General features: G+C 35.3%; 1 protein-coding gene across 1 annotated transcript in view; it reads right to left on the bottom strand.

Annotated features, from left to right (window-relative positions):
• The window catches only part of LOC150080015 (uncharacterized), a 244,699-nt gene that overhangs the window by 2,197 nt on the left and 215,742 nt on the right, over positions 1–26,760 (bottom strand). The gene's annotated exons all lie outside the window — the stretch shown is intronic.

The raw sequence follows: 26,760 nt of genomic DNA, 5'->3' as shown, positions 1-26,760 counted from the left end.
TACTATTTACTACACTAATGTATCTCTTAAAGTTTTTTAAGCTTGTTGCCCTAAGGCAGGGATTCCAACCTGTTTCAAGCATCGACCCCTTACAAGAAAAAAAATTTCCATCAATTCCCCCTTTAAAACTTAATTATTACTATAACTCTAAAATGATATGTGTATACTATATAAACAGTGTTAAATTTAGATTTTGTTGAGATGGAAGGACAATCTATGTATGGGTAGAATTTTAAACTTTTTTTTTTTAGTCTTCAACACAAAATTGACTTTTTTTAATGCCTAATTATCTTCAATGGAAACAAACAGGATTCTTAGAGTGGGCATTTCCCTCTATATAGCACCCAAAACACAAATTGTTAAAAATTTCAAGATAATTATGATAAGTGTGTGGATTTTTTAATCAGTGGTGTATTATATTAGCTCTAATAAAATTTTGTTTGACTGATATAAACAAAATGTTCCAATAATAATTTATTGTACAAAATAATATTACATACAAGTATGACGTCAGTAATAGTAAATAGGAAACAAAAAAATATATTTATGAACAATAGTACAAAAAGTATATAAAAATAAAAGAAAATAATATCATATTTATATTATTAATGAGATGGTTGGGCTTGATGTTTAGATATAATGTTTGAAACGTTTGGTTCAAAATTACTTATTATTCGTAAATCTCTGCATTCTGATATATTTAATGTACTTCTACTTTTTCTTAATAAATTATTCAGGTGGCTAAAACCTGCCTCCACTAAATAAGAACAGGGAAAGGCTAACAATAAGGGTTTCAAATATAGGTTTTAATCCTGGGCATTTTTGCTGTATATTCTGAATTCCAAAATTTTGCATATCCATTTGTTTTGAACAAAATTTTTAATTCCAGATCTTCTCTAATTTCAATTAAGTCTTCTTGTAAAGAAATATTTTTTCCAGTTATGCCACATTCAAGTGGCTCAACAATCCACGATGGTACATCCAAATTTTCGATATCTTTAAAGCGAACTTTCATATCTTCTTTCAATTTTTTCAAATAATCGGTATATAATAGTATATCACAGCAGAAATTTTATCTTTTTCGAGAATAGACAGTTGTCTTAAATTTTCAAAATAATGAAAATCTGATTGGTATAGTGTGGATAAAAAATGCTTAATTTTAGAACAAAACCCAAGAATAATTGTCATGCTTGAATAAGATTAATATCTTTTCCTTGTAACTTATTTTGGATATTGTTAAATTGGGAAAACATATCTGTTAAGTAAAATATATGTCTTTTTAAATCTAATAATTGCATTCCCAAATGCACAAATCTAGAACATCATGAAGTTATTCACGAATTTTTTTTTTTTGCAACTAAATGTCTGTAAAATAAGTTCATCAATTTGAAGGAGAAATTCTACAACTGTATCTAAAATTTCGACTAATCTCTGTAAACAATTGCCTTTGGACAGCCAGCGCACATCTGAGTGAAACAACAAATTATTATATATTTCGTCATTGCTATCACACAATTGTGCAAAAAGACGATCATTTAAAGATTTCGATTTTATAATATTTATAGTTTTTATGCACAAATCTAGAACATCGTGAAGTTTTTCATTAATTTTTTTTGCGACTAAATGTCTGTGAATTTCTGGACTTTTTTCTTCAGATGAGCTAGAAATCCTATATATTTGCCAATCATTGCAGGTGCCCCATTGCAAGCCGCTGCAATTACATTGGAAATAGGTATTTTATATTTGTCTAAAAAATTTTCAAAATAATTTCACCTGTCGTGTAAGTCTCTAATTGCTCAGCAGTAAGAAATTCTTCTGTTATTTCTTCTTTTCTTGGGCTATAATAGCAAACATAAATCATTATGCTCATTCTTCCGAAAGTTGCCTCGTCTAACTGAATGGCGAATTTATTTGTTTCTAGATCAAATAATAAAGACTTTTTAATATCCTCGGCCATTCATTGCACTGTGTTATTACTCAGCGGAATATTTTTTAATATTAGATCTAGGTCTATCTTCATTACAGTGCTTATTATCTCTCTTACTGCAGGTAAAATTAATTTTTCACCAACTGTATGAGGATACCCTCCTTTTGAAATTAAAAGTGATATGTTGTGAGATGCTTCCATTCCACCTTCAATATTTTTAGAAGTGGATGATTTAAAAAATCACTTAAGTCCCGTTTTTGAAAGTAAAAGAAATTTTTCTTTAAAATTTTTAAAATACTTTAAATTATTTTCTTTTTTATTAGGATGCATCTTTCAATATGCTCTTTCATCTTTGATGGCTTCATAGCATCGTTAGTAAATGTTTTTTCACAGATGAGACAGAGGCATTGTATCATTTCCCAGCGTAGAAATAAACCCTAAGCTTAAATATTCTTGGGAATACTGCCAGCACTTTCTTTTTGGTATTCACATATTTATTAAATTCCTTAAAATTAAATAAAATAATAAAATAATCAAAAATAATGAAGAAATCATGTCTGACAAATTATTATTATATATATACTTACAACTATTCACACAAATTAATATATTTTCATAAACTGCATCTACCATAAAATAAATATAAAAGTAATGTATGTTTAAATTTCGACCTTACTCGTTGCACTTTAAATCTATACTATAACTCTGGTTACTGAAACGAGAAACTGCACATGAACAGTAGGTGGGCCTAAAGGGCCTGTATTACACTGTACAACTTGCTAGCTGCACAAAAACACTAAACTAGACTTTTTAACAATACAAAAATTTTAAAATAAATGAATTTAGTTAAGAAAAATGTATAAAAAAATTAAATATAATAATACAATATAGATCTTATTTAATCAACCCCAGTCAACCACTAATAGTTCATTGACCTCCAAAAGACCCCTAAAGGTTCATCGATCCCTTTCAAATTTTCATCGACCCTGTTGGGAACCCTAAGGCAATGAGCTTAAAATACTTTAAGGGATGCATGAATAATTTTGGCTTCCTGTATATTTTAACTGTGACTATGCTTGGTACATCCATCCAATATCAAAAGACTCATTTGCTTCACAACAGCCCTTGAGATGTGCAAGTTTCATTTGAATCCAAGTACCAATAAAACACATCTGCATTCTTTCCCTCCCCAGCCAATGAATATTATTTCCATTGAATCCTTATGGTCTGTTCAATGACATGCCATAAAGCAAATGCTGTTGTAATACCTCTATTAATATGCATTCCACATCTACAAAAATGGTCACTGAGGCATGCTGCAGAGGCATCCTTCCAGGTACAACATCTTGGTATTGCTATCTTGGTATTGCTATATGAAAATCCAAAATGCTGATGGCATTGATATTCAGGTTCCACATTTGAGTTCAAGTGGACTGAATTTCAGTGATATCCAGTTGTTCTGAAACAATCAAATCATTGCATGTACCTTCACAATGGTGAACTATTAGTAACTTTGCATGACTGTCCAGGTGTAAACCAACATAACCAGGGGTCAAAATATAGCTACCACATCAAACAGAAGAATATCGCCCTACAACACTAGGTTGGAGATGGCTGTCATAATCCATTGCAATATCGCAACTTTGCTTATTGGAGGCTTGAAGTGTGAAACCCATGAAATCCTCTCCAGAACTGGATTCAACACCTGGGGAGAAAGTGTTATAAGTATGCCCTCATTATATGCAGGTAGTTAATCTTTATGAATTTATAAAAATTAGTATTACAATGATCTATTATTTGCATATCTTTCTATACATTAAAAATAATTTTTTCCTCCTAGTGATATTTATTCAGCCAATAAATAGAGGGATGCAGGTTACGGGGTAATACGCAACAAATACTAAAATACGTAACAGAAGCCTTTACTATAGTAAACCAAGGTTCTGTTTTAGCATGGTCAACCGCTATGATTATCTAACATAACCATGTGGTACCATGCTTGATTTCCATATGTAATGCATTTATGTATTCATAGCAGAGAAAGAGTCGAAAGCTTCTGTTAAGTATTTAATTTTATCAAAAGAAGCGATTGCAGAGAGCAGGGGCGAAGCTCTGTAGTGTTTATTAATAAAATAATTTAAATAATACAATGAATATAACAAAACAAAAATATCAAAGAAAAAAAAAACTTACAAATATTCATTTATATAAACTATAAAGAAAATGCATATAACCACAAAGAAATTTAAAATCCCAGCTAATTTATGTTTACACATCTAGTACAAAATCATAGAAACAAAATATTGCAAAACATAGTACTTTAAACATTATAACAAACCAGTGCTTTTTTCGTAAAAAAATAGGTGCCAGTACTCATTTTTTGTTATCAGGAAAAATTGAAAATTAAAAGGATATGAAAAGTACTCTTAAAAGTTTTTTTTTTTTCCCCCCTGATATTGTTACTTTCATAGTAATGTTTTTGGAATAAGAACAACAAATTTAGTATATTAACAGTTTATTAAGCATAAATTTATTATTCAAGTATATTAAAGAAATAAGTAAATAAATCAATCAACTACTGAGTGCCAGGCACTCAAGATGAAGGGTCCGTAGTCACGAATGGTCGTTAGTGTAATATCTCAAATAGAGAGCTTTATGGTAACTGAAAAAAGTTTCTAGTACCCTGGCTTGACCTTTACTGAGGAACTAATGAAAACATTGTCTATTTCTAGTTGTTATGAATGACAAGGGTGGGAGAAGCAACTCCGACTTCTTCCTGGGGAAGCGATTAGTCTTGGGGGAGAAGCGACTGGCAGGTGAGGGCCGTCCAAGACTCCGTGCAGGCGCCTCCCCACCACTGCCGCCTCAACACTGGCTCTCTGAGTACCTCCTTGCCGGGACAACTCCAGCTTTGAAAATTGTTAAAAAATACTTCTCGTCGCAAAATTTATAAATGACCTTTTAACTAACTATTTAGCAATCTTTTTTGTCGCCAAAAGGAAAGTTGCTTAGTACAAAGAAGCACGCTATCGAAGTGCAATAAAAAATTGTTTTTTTTAATTTTAACACAAAAAGTAAATAATATATATTTCAATCAGAATAGTTTTCCCTTGATAAACATCAAATAACGCATAGCTAATGTGATTTTTAAATTTTTAGCTCCATTAGCAACAGAAATAGAGGGAGGGACACGAAAATTACTCTCATTTTCCTGTCTGGCACCGCCATTTTTAATTAAAAAATATTTTAAAATTATATTTTAAACCTACTCGTTGAGCTCTTTCCAACAGTGTATAATAAGCTGTAGGTTGTCGACGACATTTCGTTCCCCCCATATTTTACCCACCCCCCACATTTCTCAGAAATTTTTTTCAACAACGATCAATATGGTGTTATGTTGGCCCACATGATTTACAAATCCATGCAAAATTTCAAGTCAATAGGTTGAGTGGTTCCAGATACAATGCTGTGACATACGGACAGACAACCGAGTGACATTATAAGGGTCCTTCATTAGACTGGGGGGCCCTAAAAATAACAAGTAAAAATAATTTCATAATAAAATTTTTGTAGAATATTCTAAATTTTTATTGTTTTCATCTGACACCTTATACTGACTTCTTTTCTTCCTCTTTGTGTGTCTCTTGCTGAATGACGTTTCCGAAGCAGCCACTAATCGACATATTTTGCTGGATCGAAGCGGGTCAGTGGTGGGCCTACAATTTTAAGAAACAGTAGTGAAGAAACTGTTTTTGTCATCAACGAAGCTCTGGTTGGGCTGGCGATCAGATTCATTTGTGAAAATCCTCGTTCACATTGACTCGATGAAATTGGTATCGTACTCAGAGCGTCCATCAAATGCTTCAATTCTTCCAAAACCATCTTTTCAATTAGGTATTCCCGAAATCCACGAATTGTATCTCTTTCATTTAACTGTAACCTAATTGACAATTTTCTAACTTAAGTTTCACTAAATGCAATCATTTCACATTTAGAAGGTTTAATACCTTCGTTGTCCTCGTTTTCTTTCTCTCGTCATCGGTATTGTCACTAGTTCTTAAATTAAAATTTTTTTTTACTGTGAATACGTAAACAGAGAGAGGGAAAATTTAGGGAAAAATGTGGATAACGCACTTCCGCGAAACAACAGATGATTATTTGTTGGGGGAAAAGAAAACTACTCCCTCCTAATTCTCGAACGGGACGCTTACAGTTGATCCATAGCGGTGTCCAACCTAAGGCCCACCAGGAAAGTAAACTAAAACAGCATTTCAAATTTTGTTAATTATCAAAAAAATTTTCTCATTAAATGTTTTATTCAGTAAATGTAATTGTGTATTGTACTTAATAAAATTTTACTTTTACATGCAACAAGATATGGAAAAAGGAACACACTAAAGAAATCTAACTTCGAATTTTTTTTGAATATAGCTCCTGTATGGGAAAAGTTTGGACACCACTGCAGGAGAAGGTGGACCAGAGCCCAATTGGGAAGCCGACCGGGCTAGCCGAGCGGGTAAAGTACCTGCCCGGCAACCCAAAGGTCGCGGGTTCGATTCCCGCCTCGGGCTTGGATCAAAGTACTGCAAAAATCTTGGGAGGTGCAATATGGCCACAGAAGCCGATGCGCCAACAACTACCAAATCAAAAAAAAAAAAAAAAAAAAAAAAAAAACCCAATTGGGAACACCCCTTAATCTGCTCACTGCTGACCAGCACGACTTCTCCGTATGTGGGACAGGTGGTTGAATAGGTTTTACCAGGTACCACTAAGTTGTAGAATGATAATCCCTGTAGATCTCTTAATTCGCACAGCAGAACTAATTGCCTAAAGGCCAGAAATGCGAACAGTGCGTACCGAGTATGTACTCTCCTAATCTGTTCGCTATATGAAAATTTTCTCACTCAACGGAAACTATTTTAAATGTAACTTCCAAGGGGAATTCAAAATAATTCGGTATAAAAGGATTTCATTAAACAGAGGTAATTTATAACTCTAAATTACTCCGACTGAGTAATTTAGAATTATAAAAATGGTTATACAGCTTTATATAGAAAGTATCTTAACAATAGACAGAGAAAAATGCAAATTTAGTTAAATAATTAGCAAATTTAAGGAATATTACAAATTTCGAAGTGCATTACATCCAAATGTCCCACAGCACTGTTAATAAGGTGCCGGTATGCCGTACCGTTCCTAAAAAAGCACTGTAACAAACTAAAAATTTGCAATGAAGATGTATTGTTTCAATTGAATTTTTCTTGCTTTTGCCGATGCAAAACCATAAATAATTTAATCATAATTTATGTTTCATGTAATGTGATTTTCAATGGATACAATCAATATGTTGGTTAGTCGTTCTTGTTCTGTTGTTGATGTGAGATGATATTTAATCAATTTAAATTTACTAAAATACCTTTCACAAGAAGCTACTGTTACAGGCTGGGTAAGAAAAATTCGTAATGCTATTTCTATATTTGGATAAGATTCTATTAGACAACACTCATGAATCAATCAGAGAAGTTGAAAGGGGGGTTACAGATTTTACATCCTGCAGAATTGATAAAACATGATTTTTGAAACTTCCAATTTCTGTTGAAATATCTGATGCATTTGAATCTGTTGTATTTTAATGCAAGGTTGGAAGCAGCCTTCTGCAAGTCACATTTATTAATAATGCGAGAGAAGTTCCAAATAGAAAATCAAAATCTGAAGAAATAGTATTAAGTTTTTCAAACCTAGTGCTTAAGTCATTCATAAAAACATCCAAAACATTTAATTTCAATACAAAATTGTTGTTCGGCATATAAACTGAAATCATCCAAAGAAACTGTCATTCTTTTTTTTTTTTTTTTTTTTTTTTATGTAAACCCCAAACATGAGAGGTATTAGAACCTAAAGTACTTAGTACCGTGCTTAGGTTGAGAAGACGAAAGAAGATATTTGTTGACATTGGACTTCAACTTCTGTAGACTAATTTTCAGGAAATACGTATGAAGGAAAGTTGTTCCAGAACACAGCAGTTGAATGAATAAATGAGGAAGATGAAAAGTTCGCTCTGTGAGTTTGAAGTTGGACAGTAAATGGATGTTGGCTGGTGGCTGCACGTGTTTGGACTGTTTTGAAGGAGAGAGCGGGAATTATAGAAGCCAATTCAGAAGAACAGTGCCCATGGAAATATCTGTAGAAGAGGCATGCAGCAGAAACAGTACATCTATGAGACAGCGAGTGCAGAGAGACTGTTAGAGATGAATCATTAATTAACCTAACTCCCCTCTTCTGAATGGAATCAAGAAGCCTAAGGGAGGTTTTGGGGGGCACCACCCCAAACGTGGGCACAATATTCCATGTTAGGGAGGATTTTTGATTTATACAGAATGAGCAGCTGTTTGGAAGAAAAGTAACGCCGACAGCGAAAGAGAAAACCAAGTTTTTTAGATGGAGAGGAAGCAATATTTGTAATGTGCTTGTGCCAAGAGAGATTAGAAGTCAGGGTAATCCCCAAAAGAGATATATCACTTTGCCTAGAAATCGGAGTGTCCCCAAAGATAAGCATAGGAGCAGAAGAATCCTTTTTGCAAGATATAAGACAAGACTGAGTTTTAGAAGGGTTAAAATCAACTAAGTTGTCTTTGCCCCACTGGAGAATTACCTGGAGATCGGCATTTAAGGAATTGGTAGCAGATTTTTGAGAAGTTGAAGCTGATTGAGCAGGGCAAGGTTTCTCAAAATGAAAAGTGGAATGCAATGTGCTATCATCGGCAAAACTATGGATAGGAAAAGAGTGGGGTAAAAGAAATGAACCTTGGGGAACACCGGCATAAGTGGAGAAATTAAGAAGACAGAGCCATCTACCATCACCCTCAGTGAGCGATCAGAGAGAAAACTGGATAACCACTTACAAAAAAGTGTTGGCAAAGCATAAGATGGAAGTTTGATTGGAAGACCTTTATGCCAAACACGATCGAAAGCCTTTGAGATGTCAAGAGCAACTTGTGTTTCACCGAACTTTTCCACTGAATTAGTCCATAAATGGGTAACATAAGTCAGAATATCAGCAGTGGATCGACATTGGTGGAATCCATACTGGCGATCATTGATCAGACAGAAGGTTTCTAGGTAGTTTAAGAGTTGGTGGTTAATTGATTTCACCATTACTTTAGAAAGAGTAGAAGTAATTGCAATGGGACGATAATTGGATGAGAGGGATTTGTCACCCTTTTAGGAACTGGCTGGATATGAGCAAATTTCCAAGCAGAAGGAAAAACACCTTTGGAATAAGAAAGTGAAAAAAGGTGGCAAAGAATAGGAGTAAGTTCAGGAGCACAGGTTTTGAGAAGAAGTGGAAAAATACCATCGGGACCTGGAGCTTTCTTAGCATCAAGATTCGTCAAAATCCTTGTGACATCCTTTTGATGGAAGGCCACAGGAGGCATTGAATGGAGTGTGTTGGGAATGGTGGGAGATGTTTTACCAAGATCATTAATACATGAGTTTGAAGAAAATGGGATGCTAGCAGGTCAGCTTTATCCTTGGCCGAAGTGACAATAGAACCATCTGGTTTGGACAGAGGTGGGAGCAGAGATGGGCAAAAGTTGCGGCCAACAGCTTTGGCAAGAGACCAGAATGCTCGGCTACCATTAGAGAAAGAAGCAAGTTTTCTACTCTTAGCCTATTCAAACTCTAGTTTGGAATGTTTAATAACTGCTTTACAATTGTTACAAGCTTTGGTGTAGGCAGAAAATGAAACTGAAGAATTAGAAACAAGCCAATTATGACATGCAACGTTCTTCTCTTGAACAGCCTTAGCACATTTATTGGAAAACCAAGGTTTTACAATAAATGTGCTAAGGCTGTTTTAGACAATTAGATAAAGGACGAGATTTTAAAGTGAAATGTGGGATAGAGGATTCCATTCCTGCAAGAATAATTTCACTGACATGATCTGAGCAAATGTTGACATCAGAAGTTTTGAAACAGTAATCCGACCAAGGAAAAGAAGAAAAGAAGTCTCGCAGGTCATCCCATTTTGCATTCTTATAATGCCAAACAACATGAGGTTGGAAATAGCCATTAGATAAAGGTTCCATTGGAGAAGAGACAATCACCAAGTTGTGATCTGAAGTGCCTGAGGGACCTCTCACGTCAACAGTGTACTTAGAAGGGTTGTCTGTGAGAAACAGATCAAGCATGTTGGCTGTATGATTAGGATTGTCCGGAATTCTTGTAGGTAAATGAACAATCTGTGCAAGATCATTAGTAATTACAAAAGCCTCAGCATCTCGACCAGCTGGGTCGGTGTGACTAGAAAATGGAAGCGAGCTGGAGTTGTGAACATTAAAATCACCAAGGAAAATTACCCCACTGTTAGGAAAGTTGGACTGGAGAAAGTCAAGTTGCAAAGAGAGGAAGTAAAAGAGCTCCAAGTGATTAGTGAAGTTGGGAGAATGGTAGAGACAACAGATGAATTTGACACAATGAGGTAAAGAGATTTTAAGCCAGAGAACATCGAAGAGAGGAGATTCCAAATTACCAATTCTCTGACAGGGGATATCAGAACAGACATATGCACAAGTACCACCTTTGAGGCAGAAAGGAATCATACAGCGAATAATTTGGGCATCTGAGATGAGCAGTAGTTGAATCAACCGATAACTGAGATTCTGTCAGAAAAAAGTACATGGGGTTTCGCAGACTTCAAGTGGAAATGGACATCGTTGAGATTAGAATTGAGACCACGTATATTTGTGAAATGAATTAGGAAGTGTTTGGGAGGTTTAGATCTTTTCGCAGATAAGCTTGCTCTATTAGTTTGACAATTCATGGTGTATTCAATAGTAAGAAAAAGTGAGTGGGACATGCTGTATGAAGTAATGAAATTTTTGGATATGGCATACATATGGTAAGAATATACCCAGATCCTTGACATAACGTGGCCTCGACAATGCCCCCCGCATACACACTACTCAGACTCCCTCCAGTTACTATCTGGCAGAGGAGAGGTAGCAAGATTATACACTAGCTGATCCGGAAGCCTCCTAGAGAGAGTTACCAATAGGTTTGTTCCAGTGTACTAAGTAGCGGCTGGTCTGCGAACACCGTTTTAAAGCTGTACCCTTGAAATGTAAGGAATAATGGATCTCGCCACAATGTTCATCATAACCTCAAGTCATCAGTTATACTGCATGATGGAAGAGATGGGGAAGGGTTGACCGGAACTTAGCTCTAGAGACTAAACATGGGTTCCACCACTTCAAGCCTCCAATAAGCAAAGTGGTGGTATTGCACCGGTTGATGAGTCATCTACCACCTAGTACTGCCTAATAACATGGAGGGGGCGGCATTCCTCCATGTGGTGTGGGCGCCACATGGAGGAATGCCGCCCCCTGCGGGATGAAGGCCTCTCCAGCAACTTTCCAGTTCCTTCTGTTTTGAGCACTGGCCATCCATTTACTACTCAAAAACTCATGAATTTCATCTATCCATCTCCGCCTTTGTCTTCCAAGGTTTTCTCCTAGCTCCTCTTGGGTACCATTCTGTTATTTTCTTAGTCCATCTGTCATCATGTCTTCGAGCTATGTGTCCTGCCCAAGACCATTTTAGTTCTTTAGTTTTGATAAGAATGTCCTTTACTTGAGTTTGCTGCCTAATCCATGTGTTTCTCTTCTTATCTAACAGTCTGATTCCCAATATAATTCGTTCCATTCTTCGCTGTGTAGTTCTTAGCTTCTCTTCCATTCTTTTGGTGAGTGCCCAAGTTTCACTTCCATAAGTCATGGTGGGGAGTATACATTGATTCATTATTTTACGTTTCAGACAAACTGGGATATTGCTCTTCAGTATGTGACTATATTTCCTGAATGCTATCCATCCAAAATTTATTCTTCTCTTGACTTCCAGCCATTTATCATTATTACAGCTAATAACTTGTCCCAGATAAGTATATGACTCCACCTTTTCAATTACTGCTCCTTCAATCATTATTTCCCTTTCCGTGGCATACTTGTTCATCATTACTTTTGTTTTAGCCATATTCATCTTTAGTCCAAAATCCTTACTAACTCTGCATAACTGATTAAGATTTTCCTCTAATTCTTTGGGATCGTGGCTTATGACCACAATGTCATCTGCAAATCGTAAATGGTTTAGGTACTCTCCGTTCACATTGACTCCTTTCTGCGACCAGTCTAATCTTCTGAAAGCTTCCTCAAGGGCAGCAGTAAACAGCTTCGGAGATATTGTGTCTCCTTGTCGAACTCCTTTCTCGATTTTAAATTTGCTACTGTCTTTGTCTAGTCTAATAAAGGATGTAGCACTCTCATATATTTTCTTCAAAATCATAATATATGGGGTATCTATGCCTTGTCTTTCCAGTGCCCGAAACATTGCCTTATGCTGTATGGAGTCAAATGCCTTTTCATAATCCACAAATGCCAGGCATAATGGTGTTTTATATTCATTTGCTTTCTCCATTAGCTGTGATATTACGTGAAGGTGATCCATAGTTGAGAATCCTGTCCTAAAGCCAGCTTGCTCTTTCGGTTGATTCTCATCAAGTATTCTTTCTAATCTGACCCTTGTGAACAACTTGTAGATATGGGATAACAAGCTAATTGGTCTATAATTTCCAATTTATCTCCTTTCTTATGCAGCAAAACTAAGATTGCATTATTCCACTGCTTAGGCATCACACCTTTTCTAATGCACTTTGTGAAGAGCCTTGCCAGTTTTTGTGTTATGTCTCTTCCTCCCAATTTTAACAACTCTACAGTAACTTCATCTTCCTCCAGGGCTTTCTGATTCTTCATTTTCTTCAATGCATGTTCTACCTCATCAGGAAGAATATCGGGTATGTCGTATGTGTTGCTACTTTGCAGTCCATCTTCCCCACTGCTGGTATCATTCCCTCGCTCCTTGTATAATTCTCTATAGTAGTCTTCTGCTATTTGAATTATGCCTTCTCTGCTGTTTATAAGTACACCATCGCTATTCTTCAGTTTCAGTATCATTTGTCTTTCTGTATTACTGCTCATGGCTGCTGATTTAAATCCTTTGTTTTCCCTTAATGCTTGTTCTACTTTTCTTGTGTTAAATCTTCTTATGTCCTCTCTGAGTGTCTTTCTAATGGCTTTGCATAACTCAATATACTCAATTTTCTCCCTGTCAGTGTTTTTCTTGCTCTTCATTTGTTGTCTTTGGTTCATCATGACAAGTGTTTCTTGACTAATTTTTTCTTCTTTGGATTTCTGTTTCCCTATAGGTTTCTTGGGCTTTATCACTTTCAGAAAGTTGTAATATTCCTCGTCGATATCTTGGTCCTGAGCAGTCTGCAGAAGCTCAAACTTGTTCTTAAGTTCCAGTACATACTGCTTTTTCTCCTCCTCTGTTATTTCAAAGACCTTTGTATTATTTACTCGAGTCAGTTTTTTCCTTTCCTTTCCTACATCTATATCAAGTGTACATCTTACCATTCTGTGATCACTTCCAACATTTACCTTATTCAGGACGGTAACATCATTGACAATATATCTTCTGTTAGTGAGGATGAAGTCGATTTCATTAGTTGTTAATCCATTTAGACTCTTCCATGTCCACTTTCTGTTCACCCTTTTCTTGAAAAAAGTGTTCATTACTGACAGTCCTTGAGATTCTGCAAATTCCACAAGTCTTTCACCTCTTTTATTTCTTTCACCAATTCCAAAATTTCCTATAGTTCCTCTTTCTGCGCTGTTTTGCCTTTTTCCAACCTTAGCATTGAAGTCCCCCATAATAATAGTGTAGTGGGTTTTCTGCTCATCTAGAAGACTCTCAATTTCAGTGTACATTTCTTCAACCTCTTCATCATCATGGCTCGATGTTGGTGCATAAATCATTATAATCTTTAGCTTGTACCTCTTAGAAATCTTGAGTATTAGTCTTGACACCCTTGGTGATGTACTTTTGAATTCCAAAATGTTGTTTTTAAAATCTTTATGGACCAGAAACCCAACTCCACCTTCACTCCTTTCACTGTTTCCATTGGTGTACAGCAGATTTCCACTTGATAAACTTATAAGTGATTCATTTCTTCTTCTTGTTTCAGCCAAACCGATGATATTCCAATTCACATTTTCTAATTCCTTTTCCAGCTCTAATATCCTGTCTTCACCGATGAGTGATCGTACATTATAACAGGCCAAGTTCAATTTCCGTGCATGGCAGCCTGGTCGTACCCAGAGATTCTTAGCACCCTCTGCTTCCACTCTGATCCTCTCGCTGCCGTAAGAGGGAGAGTGAAAGCTGCTGGGGACTGAGGGCCATTTGTATTGTTGTGCTCTCATTGCTGGAGGGTTTGGTCTTTTCCTCTTCACGCTGACCAGGCGTCTTGAAGAGAATCACTCTACACGTTCGTTGCCACCTAAGTGACGTAACAGGGCTTACCATCGAGAAGGTGTGCATGAGTGGATTTTAGGGAGGCAGGCCAACCGGACTTCTCCTAAATCTTCTGTAATAGAGAGATATTGGATCCATCAGTGTTTTAGGCTGAGTGTCTGATAACACACAGGATACCTGTTCCCCTCTAAGCCCCTCTAAACCTGGGTGGTCACCCACCATGTACTTGTGCATGGAGGTTATACTCAGGATTACTAACTGTCCCACCATCATGAAGGTGGAAGCAGAGGATTTAGCTATCACAGACTGTCCGGACTTCTCAGAAATTGGGTCCACTTGACTTGAGTGTCACCTGAGTAACAGTTCCATCAGAGTTTTAGACTCCCAGGTAGCAAGTACAGCTTGTCTGGCATATCTGAGAGAATGTCTGTCACAACCTATGGACCATCTGAACAAATAGTATTAAGTTTTTCAAATATAGTGCTTAAGCCATTTATAAGAACATCCAAAACATTTAATTTCAATACAAAATTGTTGTTCAGCATATAAATTTAAATAGTCCAAAGAAACTGTCATTCTTTTTTTCTTTCATCTGGAAATGTAGCTGAAATACTCATTTTTTCTGCTGTGGAAATGGCATATGCAAAAAAAAAAAAAAAAAATTGAAATTTGCTTTCCCATATTTCTTGGAGATTTTTTTTATCAATTCCCTTATTAATTAAGATTTATGTATTCAAAGCCTTTAGCTTGCAACGCTTTATTTACACAGTCGACATTATGAATTTTATTCCATACAGCCAATCTGAATAAAAATGCATAGTCTACTTGTACATAAGGAGACTGAGTAATACTGATAGTTTTCGCCTTTGCAGACATATATTCAATATTAATTAAGATTTTATGAACTTTTGTTATTTGTAAAAACAAAGATTTTATAGTTCGTTCTTTGGATGACCATCTTGTGTCTGTATGTCCTTTAAGTGATATCTTTAAAGTATTCATTAAAATTTTCCAGCAACTAGTGGAACAAGAAAAACAGTAAATATTTTTAGAAGAATGCCAAAAACCTATCATCCCAGACATTACTGACACTGCATGTTAACATCTCATAAATTTAAGGCCTTTATGACAGTTACCAAATGCTTCTTTTGTTTATCATACAGACACACATCTAACCCTTGCAAAAATGAAGTACGACTTGCGGACACTGTGCTCATTTGGGGCACATATTTTCGGAGTGTCCCAACAAAAGTGACCCTCCAGCATGTGCCAATTGTAAACGAAAGAAGAAGATAGCCGATCACTCTGTTAGAGATGTCCTGTGTCCAGAACCAGAGAGCTGTGAAAACAGTAAGACAAAGAACTATTCCCATCCAGTCCTAATGATCATATCAGTAATGAGGCTGAAGAATCTACTCTTGACCGCCAAATTAAAAATCAGTCAATTAAATGCCCAGAGATCTAAGACAGTAACTGATGAAAAAATTCGAAGATTTGCAGATATCCTTTCTCCAGACATTATTTACAGGAATAGTATTACTATCATGGTAAAATCATGGGCTATCCTTTATCCACCACAATAATAAAATCCCCTCACGAAGATCCAGAAACAGCTATTATTGTATTCAACAGAAATCTAGACATTCTCACCATCACTTCTCTCTGCTCACAGCATGCTACCTGTATACAAGCTACTAATGAAATTATGTCCTTCTACTTGATTTCTTTATACTGTCTGCCATCTTTAGATATTAATCCAGAAATGGATTAATATCTAAAGATAGTGGACTAGAGACTGCTCTTTTTAAATATTTACCAGAACCTGTTATTATCCTAATGGATGCAAATTCCAAATCTTCACTGTGGCATAGTGCAACTACCGACCACAGAAGGCAGTTATTAGAAGATTTAATTTTTGCTCATCAATTGAAAGTTCTTAATCTCCCAAATAAGCCATCTACCTTTTGTAGTACCCTGGGGCAGTTTAACATCAATGTTACTCTGGCAACAAGCAATATCTCTTCTCTAATTTCTGAGTAGGATGTTCATACAGATTTGACAGTTTCCAATCATTGACTTATATCTTTTGACCTATGTTCTTCTAAAACTACTACAGCTCCACCTAATGATCTGGTCAGATTTTCCCTACTAATAATTTGGGAAAACTTTGATAAATCAATCTTTAAAGATCTTCTGTCTGATTCTACAGACTCTGTGGACCAGTTTGATGATAATCAATTGGCAAATTTTGTTAAAAACACTATCTTTACAACTATCACAAAACCTTCCAAAAGGAAAGCTTTCCGTACAAAATTTACTCGACGGTGGATAAATGAGCTAATAATTCAAAGCCGCAAGGTTCATCACGCTAGGTGCCTTTATCAAAGAGCAAAACAAAATAGACAGCCTTTACTTGAAGTTAATAGGTTACATTTAAATTATAAAAATGAGAAGAGGATATAAATACTAAAGCAATATATAATAGTAAGGTCAAATCTTGGTAGAATTTTGTACGTACAACTGGAAACCGAGATCCATGGGGTCTTATATATAAAATCATTAGAAATAAATTACCGTATTTCCCCATGTATAAGACGCACCTTAATTTTGGGGCCCGAAATTTGAAAAAAAAATGCATTACATAAAGTTATTGAACTCAAGTTTTATTCATCATAAAATTCATACAACTCCTCATAACTTGAATTCAGCACTGTACAAAAATCTTTTCTGAGCCATTTCTGGGCAGAACGTAACGAAACGTAACCTAATATACCGGTAACAAGTGCGAAACAATGAGCGCAAAGACAACAAGCGCAAAAAAGCGGGAAATGCAAGTAAAAAAATCTATAACCACTGTATAAGACGCACCCAGTTTTTAGACCCCAAATTTTTCGAAAAAAGGTGCGTCTTATACATGGGGAAATAGGGTAACTCCTGGTGATATCTTTAATAGAATAATCTCAAATAATACTGAAACTCTGAACTGGACGCAAACTACCAAATGAAATACTTGACAGACTTTTTCCCAATGATGATAGAACTCTTGATTCTGCTTACCACTCTGGAGTTAGGAAAGAAAATGAGCAATATGATTCTCCCAATTTCTACCTCCTTCATTTTATATGGAAGAGCTTAAAAATGCAATTTCTTCGATAAGTAATAACAAATGCCCAGGAACTGATCTACTGGAAACCATTTTCATAAAAAGATTCTTCTCTATTAAGCCAAACCATTTTTTGAAACTCTTCAACAAGTGTCTTGAAGCTGGGAATTTCCCCATTATTTGGAAGTCTGCTGTCATTAAAATAATCCCAAAACCAGGTAAACCACCAAGTGATCCTAAATCACACAGGCCTATCACTTTATTATCTCACTTAGGCAAGTTACTAGAAAACCTCATGGCATACAGATGTAATCAACTTCTTTTGGAAAGTAATCTATTTTCCTCTCTTCAGTATGGATTTAACCTGGTTGTAGTTGTGACGATGCACTTTTTGAATTAAAAAAGCTAACTGATAGCTCTACTTACAAATATATTTTATTTGGTTTTTTTTTTAGGAGCATTAGCAACTAAGGCCACATTGCTCCGGGATATGCGCTGGTCATTCCCTGACCTTTCCGCATCCTCCGTTTTTGGTGGTGACAGGCTCGAACCCCGGTCTAATCAAGAAGCGAGTGCTACGCACTGCTGCTCCTTCCCACCTGTTACAAATATACACTGGCAGTTTTTATTGATTCTGAAGGCACCTCGACAATGTTTAGTGGGAGAGTGTTTTATGGCGCATTAGAACAACGGGCTAACTCTGTACTCGATAACTTGCTGGATTGAATTCTGAAAAATAAATTAAGGGTGACACCATCTAAAACCAAGATAATGATATTTCACGGAAAACTAGATCACAATAGACCTACGGTTGTCAAGTTTAATGGAGTATCTCTGACACTTGTTACCACTCATAAGCATCTTGGTATAATTTTTGATGAAAAATTGTCACTCTTACCACACATCCAGAATCTTTCCAAAAAAAATTTGCAAACTTTTACAAATGTTATTCAAAACCTCTCGACAGGACTGGGATTTAAAAAAGGGAAATCTCAGAATTCTATACTACACAGTGTTTATTCCAATCATTACATATGCAGACAGCATATGGTTTCACAGAACCAAACATTACAATTCAAAGCAAACTAGACAGTGTCCAACGGACCTTTTTGCTAGCTCTCCTGAGAACTTGTAGAACAGTTTCAACCTGATCTTTGCAAGCCATTGCAGGCTTATTACCTCTGGATCTGTATCTTATGTAAAAAGCTTTGTTTACTATATATTTGTAAAGGATATCCTCTAACTTTTTCCGATTTTATCTATGATCCCACTGCTGATCCAAAGAATGAAAAAGCGAAATGTTAGACTGAGCTTCATAAAAGATGGAATTCCTCAACCAAAGGAGCAGTGACCAGATGTTTTATATCTGATATTAAATTCACTACCTCAAAAAGTAATCAGTTTTGGTTCTACACAAGCCTTCTTACATCATGCATTCTAACTGGCCACAGTTCTTTGAATGCTCGTCTTCTTCAATTCAATCTAGCAACGTCAGATACCTGTTTCTGTGGCGCCTGTGAAGACTGGAGTCATGTCTTATTCTTCTGCCCAGTTTACCAAGATTTAAGACAAGCATTATCTAGTACAGTGTATAATTTCTCCCCTGGATTCACCACCGTACGTGATTATAGGAGACTGCTGCACCCATAGGACTTGCACTTATTCCTATGGAAATATTACATTTGGTTTAGTACCTGGAAATGAAAAATATCTTACTGCAAATCAAAATGCCTTCTCAGCTGCTACACAGGTTTTCAATAGACATGGATTACTGAGCTGACTTCTATACTCAACAAAGCTACTTTTTTTTCTTAATTATTTTATTTCTTTTTCTTTAATAATAATTATTTTATTATTTTAACATTTTATCTAATTAAATTTATTATTATTTTTTATTTTTTTTGAAAAGTAATATATATTTTTTTTTTATGCTAGTCCCTTAGGGGGCAGGATTTGCTGGTCTCTTGTTTATTAGAGATGGGATTTTAAACTGCTTGTACCCAGATATGGGCTTCCTGGGTATGGTATCCATTGCTATTGCACTTTCTCCAGTGGATGTGGGATTCTTTTTGGTATTCACACTGTATGTGATTACAGGAGACTGCTGTACCCATAGGACCCGTGCTTATTCCTATGGAAATATTACATTTAGTTTAATACGTGTATAGTTGGGCCCACCTCCTTGTGGTGTGGACGGGTATTAGGAAGGCTACTTCCTGGTAGCAAAGCGGCCAGAAAAAGCTAAACAACACACACTACACAAAAATAGCACTACATTTCTGACCACTGTACAGAGTTTTGTATGTCATCACAGAAAACCATGGAGCAGATGAACTAACGTTTAGGGGCTGCCTTGCACAACACATGTCCACACACATACCACCTAAATTAAGACTATGTGCTGCACATGGTACAAACGTTGCAAATTAATTTTTTTAAAAAAATTATTGCCTGCACAGTATTATATTTTCCTGCCATAATGGACCTCTTATTATACCCCTTACATTTTTAATGTCAAGTCCATCCTTTTCTAATTTGGTAAGAATTTTTTTTTTGCCAATCCAATGGCAGTCTTTTCTTTACTTTCTATAAAATCAATGAAGCTCTCTTCTATTGATATTTTTCAGTCAATAATTTGCACGTATCTATTTATTTGGGATATTTGTTCATAATATGATAAATCGGGTGTGCAATCAATTAACAAGAACTACTTAGCTTTTTTAATTTTTGAAATAACACTAGCCTCAATTTTATTTCCAATTAAACAAACTCATCTTGAATTTTATGCAATAAATAATTCACAGTTCCTTTTTGAATTTGTTCTGCTAGTTCTTTAAGTTCTTTATTATAATGACTTATTATAAAGTTCAATAATATTGAGGAATATTCCAGCTTTCAGATTCCCAATTATCTCATTTATGCCTCTTCATGTAAGATTATTTTTTTCACAAAATAATATTGTGTCCAGAATAATTTTTAAAATTTGTCTCCATTTTTCTTTCTCTGTTAAAATTGCTTTTGTAGAGTATCATCAATAAATTCGGAATTTAACTTTTTTCCACTGATTTTCATTTTAGAAAATGTTCATGGTGTTTAACAAATTTCCGTGGTTTTGAATACATCGATATAAGTGTTTCCAAGAGGAAAAGAATTTCTTTCAACTGACCAGGGAAGGCACACTGCTATTTTTATTAGTTCCAAATAAAATGCATGGAAAAGAATACAAAGATTTAATTTCTTTGGAGTAAATCAGCCAATTTCTGTCTACAAATTCACCATTAGCAAGTTTTTTTTCAAACTACTCAACAGAAAATCGATGTCCGTCCGTGGATAAAGAATAACGAAAATTTGCATTTTTGCTTTAATCCGGTCCATTTTCTATTAAAAAGCAACTTATTTTATCAGAAATATCTGATGGCCAAGATGTCGTATTATTTAAGTTCAGCATAATATGATTATTATTATTTTAATTTTTTACAATCTGAGGTTGACTCATACTCAGTTTTCCGGTCATTTTCAGAATTATGTGCCTCTGTTTTGCTACAATTTACTTCAGCTTCAGGAATAACTGAATTGCAGTTAATAGGGGTTTCATTATTTTGATCAGTGATCTCCATTGCCTCAAACCATTTTCGAAAATAATTTGACAATTTCCTCAACTACTTCTTTTGAAATTCTGCTTCACCTGGTTGTTTCGACATCTTATTCTTACCTATAATTTATAAATTTTTAAGGATTTTTTTATGTTAACTAAATTTGGAATGCAGTTAAATAAATAATATCGTTTATTGTAGATATGCAGACAAGAATTCTGGAATGGCATTTTTAAAAATTGTTTCATTCAGGCATATGCACAAATTGAAATAAATTTTAGTTTATAAACACAATGATATTTTAATAATTACCATTTACTATTTTACATGATATTATTATTATTATTATTATTATTATTAGCCATATGGTGCAAGGAAGCCTGAGGCTTATGCTGCACCAGCCAAAAAAAAAAAAAATTTCTGAATTACCCAGAGAGAGAGAGAGAGAGAGAGAGAGAGAGAGAGAGAGTAGAAGGGAATCACCAAGAAAGAGAAGAATGATGATATCCAGCTCAGGACCCTGGGTGTGCCAAGCCCATACTCGCCAGATGTGAGCCCCTGGGGTTAAAAAAAAAAAGCGAATGACAAAAAAAGCGAATGAGGAAAAATTTAACAAGGGGAATGCTAAAATTTTTCAGTAAGTTAGTGAATGATATATGTTTTATTGCACATACAGTATTGTAATATTTTAGAAAATAATTTCAATTTACAGGTACAAATAAAAAAATGAGATGGTCATTTTTTTGTCTGCAAATAAACCGCATATGCAGCACTCAAAAACCCGCTTCGTTGCTGTTCATTGTGGAGCTGTGTGATTGCCATGTATGATTAGAAAAAGACAAACTCGATGCAGATTATTTTAAATAGTAGTTTGCTCACAATCTGCATTTTTGTAGTATAAAGAAGTATTTTAACAAGGAAAATGTTCTGCTTAAAAAATTAACAAGGGGAACCTTTTGCTTGAACTCTTTACTCAAAAAATTTAACAATGACTACATCCAATTCAATTACTGTGCTTAAAACTCATTTTGGAAATGAGACAAAAATTGAATTCAAAAACATATATTTTAAATAACTAATAATTACATATAATTTTATAATCTATAAAAATAAAATGTATGGTTACAGTTCAACTAAAGGAAATTAAGTACACAAAAGAAAGGTTTCTTTACAACTATTTATTAAAACTTACTTTTTTTTATGTGGAGACTAAATAACTTTATAACAAAATTTGAATTATGCTTTCGTTTCTTTTAACCTGCAACTACACTCACACTTGAGAACGTGTGCGATTCAAGCGAAATACTCGTCAACTGGAGGAGAAACCAAAAAGCTCAGACGTCACAAAATAGGCTATACTTTATAGAAATTTATAATTGGAGTTTCTCTACTATTTTCGAAATTTGTAAAACACTGATCCTGCCCGATATTTTTTTTCTGAAGCGATTATAAATCCCGAATTTATTATTTTTTTCACTCTCACGAAATAACAAGAATTTCTGGAATCAGATGTAGCACATACAAAGATAATGTAGTATTTCCTTTAATAAAATTTTTATTTTTATTTTAAACAAAAAACACAAATTGACCAGAGGCTATTATCTGTGTCAGGAATATGCCTCAATCTTCTGACTGGCTATAGAAAGCAGCTGACTCGCACAACTTCTCGGTATGTAGGATAGGTGGCTGCATTGGTTTTACAGGCACCAATTACATTGCAGAACAGTAATCCCTTTAACCCTTAATGCTTAAGTTGCCCGAAGGCCAGAGGTGGGAACAATGTGTATAAAGTTGTCTCTTGTAATCTAGGTTTCACAGGTTTCAATCTTAGTTACTCGTAGCAAGTAAACTGAGATTGAATTTTGTAATATGACTATCTTAAGTAAATAAGTCCTTTTAACAAAAGAAAAGTAATAAAAATATATTTTCAACAAGCAAATTTAACACATTTATAATGAAAGTAAAAAAGTTCATAAAGGCAGTTGGTATCTAAAGTATTTAAGAACATTCTTATCCAAATCTGAAAACTCTTTTATTTTTATTTTAAACAAATGTTTGGTAGCCATCTGTTTAAATATAAAGATTTAAACAGTAACTTTATACATTTGAAATTTTTAAATCTCAATAACTTTTAATAATGAGAAGTATACATCCAGTCTGTAGAAACCCAATGGTCTGTACATGAACTGTATATTTATTTGTTTGTATTCTCTTTCTCTCTCGATGCCAGTCTTTGTAGGAGGTAAAAAGAAATATGTGGTTAGGAAAGTGGAAGAGAAATTGTTGAAGTTAAACATAAAAAAGGCACCTGGGGTGAATGGGATATATCCAATTATATTAAGGGAGGCAGTGAAGGAAGTAAGCAAACCCTTAGCCATAATTTTGAGAGCCTCCTTGGATTAAAGTCCATTTAAAAGTTCTATAATAAATCAATAAATCATGTGCAAAAAGCTTACAGTACGATTACACATGTGTACATCTTTCTACTTTTACTCTATCTAGTGAACACATCATAGATAGTCAAACTGAGAATACTCTTATCTGCAAAAAGACTTCAACTTCTAAAAAATTTCTTTATTCATTTCATAAATATGCATTGCCTCAGTTCCAATCCCAATGTTGACCATTTCCATCTACAATCTGCCAAAGCTCACTTACTTTTTCTGAAAGAATCTCAATTATCTACTATTCATCTTAGTTGCCCTAATTATTCACTCTGATTCTTTTGCTTTAAGATGGTACTAGTTGGTATTAGTGCATATGTCCACTCTGATATTCTTTGTCAGAGACTTCTTAATTTGGAATATCTTTTTGATCTCTTCTGTCATAAGATCTCTCTACCTCCTCCTGTAAAATTTTGTGGATTTAATGGAGGATTCATCTGTGTTTCCTCTTCATTCTTTCAACTCTACTAATCACACTCAATTGTTAGACTTCCTTTCATTCAAAATACTTTCTCCAGCTTTACTTTTGCAAACAGTGAGGTAATTTTTCATAGTAATTTCAATGTTCACAACTGCAGTTTTCTAGTTACATGAACCCAGTTGGTTGAGATGCTGAGGCTTCTGTGATTAATAATCTTACACAGATTGTTCATTTACCTACCGAGAGGTGCATTTTAGCCACATTAGCTCTTCAGCCAAGAACTCCTCCTGGCGACTAAAGCACCAGGAGGGCACTTTAGTTGTGGAAGAGAACAGTCAGTGGATTTTTGGCTGCTGTAAAGGGATAAGTATTTTTAAATTTTACAATATTCTCATTAATTAACATACTACACTGTGTTTTATATAAGTATTAAATAGGTTTAGTAGCGTTCGTTAGCTTATTTTGAATTTAACTAGCGATTTTTGGAAGTTACGATTCCCAGTGTTGGCGCCAATACTGTTGAACTAGTCACTTTATTGTAGTCGATAAGAAATAGTGTAACGTATATATATCGTGAACTGATAGCTTAAGGTGTAAAGTAAAACTATATAGCTTAATACAAAGCACTCAATTAGGAATCTGTCAGCTGATTATAGTATTATCAATTAATCAGAAATATTATTAATCTTATTAAATTTCAGTGTTAATTAAATTGTATTTAAATGGAAATCATGACCCAGATTAGAGCTGCAAAGCAAATATCATAGACCAGCAAGAGTGCTGTGACTCAAGGGAGAAACAAGAGGGGAAGGGGCGATTCTCCAATGCATCACAGTCTCAAAAAATGTGTGAAATGTCAAATGTTTGCTGACCTTTCTAAAACAGGACATGAGCTAGCCAAGAAGGATGCCTTTGTGTGTGTGTGTGTGTGTGTGTGTGCTAGGTGTCTAGAGTGTCAAGAAATTAGATGGCAACTCAGCAATCTGATGGGCGACAATGAGAGCTTGATGTATGGGGTAAATGCCCTCGAAGAAATTAATATGAAGGGCCTATCAAACTCTCAGCTGCCCAGCTCAACGGCAGAGTTCACTCCTGTGCATCAGGCAACACAGAAGCAATCTCCAAGGCAGAATGCGCTGGTCCCAAAGGAACTACTTATTGTTGGTGACTGTATTGTCAGGGAGACGGGGAATATACAATGCAAGAAGAATAGGTGGAACAGGACCAGAGTATGTGTACCAGGGGCAAGAGTTGATGATGTTGTAGAGCAGATATCATCTTTTGAGGGCACAAAAGGTGATATTGTTGTAAATGTTGGAACTAATGACATTAAGAGTAAAAGACCTGCAGATTTACTCAACAAGTATGGGTCAATATTGAAAAAAAAAGTCGCGAGTTAGGGTTGAATGTGAAAGTGTCTGCAATTCTGCCAGACATGACAGGAAGGAGTATATGATGAGAGCCATGTCAATCAATTCAGCCTTGGAGAGATTGTGCAAGGCTCACGGAGTAGAATTTTTTTTCAGCCAGGTCGATGCTTGTTGACAGGAGAGAATGCTTCTACAGGGATGGTGTACACCTAAATAGAAAGATTGAGAGAATATTTGCTGATGCTGTCGAGGCAGTGTCAAGTGTGTTGGAAAACTGCTAGCTTCGGGAGATATACACAAACTAAAAGGCTGCAGGCAGAGGAAAAAGTGATTCTTGCACTGCTTCTATTACAATAAGAAGCAGCCTGGAAAGCAAGGCAATAAGGGCTTCTTGGAGTCATAGTGGAACAAATAAATACATGGGCTGTGTTAGGGTAACTAAGGGTGCATGTATACTAGCATGTACACCAATGCTAGGAATATAGTTAATAAATTTGATGAGCTTCAATTGCTAGTCAAGACGTCAAAGGCATCAAAATTGTTGGGATATCAGAGGAATGGTGTCATGCAGATATAAGCAGTGCAGAATTGGAATTTGGAGAGTACAATGTATACAGAAAGGATAGACAGGACAGGAAAGGAGGGAGTTATGCTGTTAGTTAAGAAATACATAAAATCTAAGGAAGTGCATCCAATTGATGTTGGTGGACAATGCAATGTTGAGTTTGTTTGGTGTGACATAAGCACTGGGAAAGGAAAAAATTGAGAGTAGGTCTGTGTTATAGGCCTAATGAATCCGATGGGTATAATGAGCAATCGTGCAGAGAAATAGAACAAGTCAGTAAATCAGAATGTCTTATGATGGGGGATTTTAACTTTCCAGATATTGACTGGAACTTGTGGGTTGGTCACTTGCACACTAGCATGACTTTTGTGGATTTATTGAATGACTGGTTTCTACAGCAGCATGTTCGAGAGGCAACCAGAGGGAGTACTACCCTTGATCTGATTATCAGCAGTGATTATTCATGCATTAAGAATTTGCAGATAAAGGAACACTCAGTGATAGGGATTGCAATATACTGATATGGGAATTACTTAAAGATGTAACTACCATCAAGGCTAAAGAGAAGAGTTTTTCTTTCGTAAAGGTGACTACAGGGATTTCAGACAGTTTTTAAATTCTGTACAGTGGGATCAATTGATGAGTTACCAATGTTGAATTTTAAATGGGAAGCCTTCACCATCAAGGTTAAAGGGAAGGGTTTTTGCTTTCATAAAGGCGACTACGGAGGTCAGAGACAGCATTTAAATTCTATATGGTGGGACCAACTGATGTTACCAATGGCAATTTCAAAATGGGAAGCATTCAAAGAATTAATCTTGAAAGCTACTAGGCTTTACATACCAACAAAGAAATATTGTTCAAGGTTTAGGCCTAAATGGATGTCAAATGAACTAATGAGGCATGTGGTAGAGAAGAAAAATGCGTGGGATACATATAAATTAATGGGTGACATGGAAGCCTAT

The sequence above is a fragment of the Mastigoproctus giganteus genome, chromosome 10, assembly GCF_048544385.1.
Source record: "Mastigoproctus giganteus isolate SK-2022 chromosome 10, ASM4854438v1, whole genome shotgun sequence".
Lineage (NCBI taxonomy): Eukaryota > Metazoa > Arthropoda > Arachnida > Uropygi > Thelyphonidae > Mastigoproctus > Mastigoproctus giganteus.
Note: the sequence above shows the minus strand (reverse complement) of the source record. Positions and strands in the feature narration are given on the sequence as shown.